This window comes from Miscanthus floridulus, chromosome 7 (genome assembly GCF_019320115.1).
Source record: "Miscanthus floridulus cultivar M001 chromosome 7, ASM1932011v1, whole genome shotgun sequence".
Taxonomy (NCBI): Eukaryota; Viridiplantae; Streptophyta; class Magnoliopsida; order Poales; family Poaceae; genus Miscanthus; species Miscanthus floridulus.
The window spans coordinates 125,333,062-125,335,436 of record NC_089586.1 but is presented as its reverse complement, the minus strand read 5'-3'; the positions used below and the strand labels follow the sequence as shown (position 1 = coordinate 125,335,436).

General features: G+C 44.5%; 1 pseudogene; it reads right to left on the bottom strand.

Moving 5' to 3' along the window:
* Nucleotides 1-207: 207 nt before the first annotated feature.
* On the bottom strand, nt 208-812 carry LOC136466203 (norbelladine synthase-like; annotated as a pseudogene).
* Between the last annotated feature and the right edge of the window lie 1,563 nt (nt 813-2,375).

Genomic DNA, 2,375 nt, shown 5'->3' with positions numbered 1-2,375 from the left:
CCATGTTTTTCTCCCATGTTTTTTTCACAATATCTGAACAAAAATTTGTCTATACACAATACAATATAATAAGTCGAAAGTACAGTCCATATAACATATAAACATCCCAGAGGGATCAGCATGACGAAGAACAAAATAGTACGGGAATTTGCTCTGACTTGGCTGCAATCTTTTTGAGTTAAATTTGGGTACTTATTCTTCTGAAGTTTATTTGGGGTCGTGCTTGGGACTCTTCTGATCTTCGATATACTTGGTGATAGCCTCAGCCATAGAAGCCAAAGTTCCCGTAGCAACAAGGGAAGCATTGTTTGCATGCTTGGCATCAACTTTATACTCGATGGTCGATCTTATAATGGATGTGCCATCTTTTTTTTCTACAATCTCTAATCGCACTAAATATTTCTGAAAGCCAAGATCTAGAAATCCTCCTTCAATCATTTCTGCCTCGTTGATGTACTTTTCGTTGTCTCCTATGGTGAACTTCTCCTAGAAACTTTCTAATTCAGAAGCTCCAAGCAAAATGAATCAGCAAAAAAATTACGTGAAGATGGGACCCTGAAATAACATGATGTTGTATTGTACTTTACTGTTCTGAAGCTCAATTGTTGAGAACCAAACCTGCAGGAGGGGAGGTGACAAGCAGGATTGTCCCGACGCCACCATTTCCCTCTACAAGTTCTATCTTTGAGATTTGAGAACAATTGTGGAAGCAATTGGGGGACTAGTTGATCGAGCAGAAGTCTGCTATAGACCTCCCATAAGTCGGCACCCGGGAGGTCGGTTTCAAACTCATTGCAGAGCCTCCCTTCCATTGCTCTGCGTGCTCAGCTCTCTGGCGCTGCTATGGAGTTCATGATGTTAGAAACTTCTTTTAGGTAGGATCCGTTTGCATCCCTAGAATTAAATTCTTCTAATAATTATAATTGAGATATAAATTAATTAAGCTAATATAGTTGTATATGATATATATATATATATATATTTATTTATTTATTGTTAGGCACATAAGGGACATACTTATATGTTGTATTTCTATGGTAGGGAAGTGAGTTGAAGAGTGTGCTATAAGTTGAAGAATATAATTATAACATAGTGATCTATAGAATCCATTTCTATCTCTCAGCTTATGAATTTGAGATAAACTTATTTATGAGCTTCAGAACGTTATGGAATGTCAAATTCCAATCAAATAACATAATTTATTATGTAGATTTTAATTTCTCCAAAATGAAGGGATCCAAACGGCCCCTTATATTAATTTTTTTCTTTTGCGGATATTAAAATATTGAAGTAAATAGCCGTACGCAATTTTGTAGACCACAAATATATGCCATGTTCGCTTGGCTAATAAGCCATGGCTAAAAATATTGTTGGCTTATTTGTTGTGAGAGAAAAATATTGTTCGTTGACTGAAAAAGTATGACTTATAAACCAAGCGAACAGGTCGATAAATGACAACATTGTGTACATGCGACTCATTTTTTCTCTTATGTAAGAAAGGTATTTTGTCCTTTTCTAAGTTAATATAAGGCATTGGACTTTCGCCATCTTTTTCAAAATTGCTTATGGCCATGATATTGACATTATATACAAAGTACTTTCACAGTCTAATCTAATGATATCATATTTATGTCATATATTGACAAAATTCAAAGTACTTATTAATTATTCAGCCTATTCGCTAGTTGGTTTTTGACTGATAAGTTCAGCTGATGCTGGTTTATCGTAAGAGAAAAACACTATTGACTGGCTGATAAGCCTGGCTGAAACCTACCCCGTACGCACGGCCCCCGCGTCGCTCTTTGTGACTCGGGCAGCGCCGCTCCTCCACACGCCTCCGAGCCCCACGCTCCCATCCCCGGCCGCCGCAGGAGCTCGACGCCAGCAGGCCGGCCGAAGGCAGGGATGGCGGCGGCTGGCTCTTCCCCCCTTCTCCTCCATCCTCTCTCTCCCGGAGGTGCTCCCAAGTTAGGGATTCTGGCCATGGCGGAGGCCTGCATGGGGCGGCGGCCGGCGGCAGGATTCCGGCCTACCATTCCTAGATCCGGCGTCCCCTAGGCTGGATCTGGCCTGTCGGCGCGCAGATCCGTGGTGCGGTCGCAGGAGGCAGCTGCTGCGGCGTGGTGGTGCGGTGGCAGGGCTATGGTGCAGCGGCAGTGCGGCGGCGGCGCGTGAGCCACGCGGGCTACTCCGGTGGCCCAGCTGCTCCAATGGTAGTGGCTCAAGGAGCTGCAGTCAGCTTTGAGGCCGGACTAACGCGACTACGGCGGTGGCTCGCTCCGGGCTGCCAGTGGGCAGATCCGCTGCCACCTCATCCAGAGCGCCCGGTGTCGGCGTGCAGCGACCGCGAGGCGCCCGACGACGGCGGGCATGGC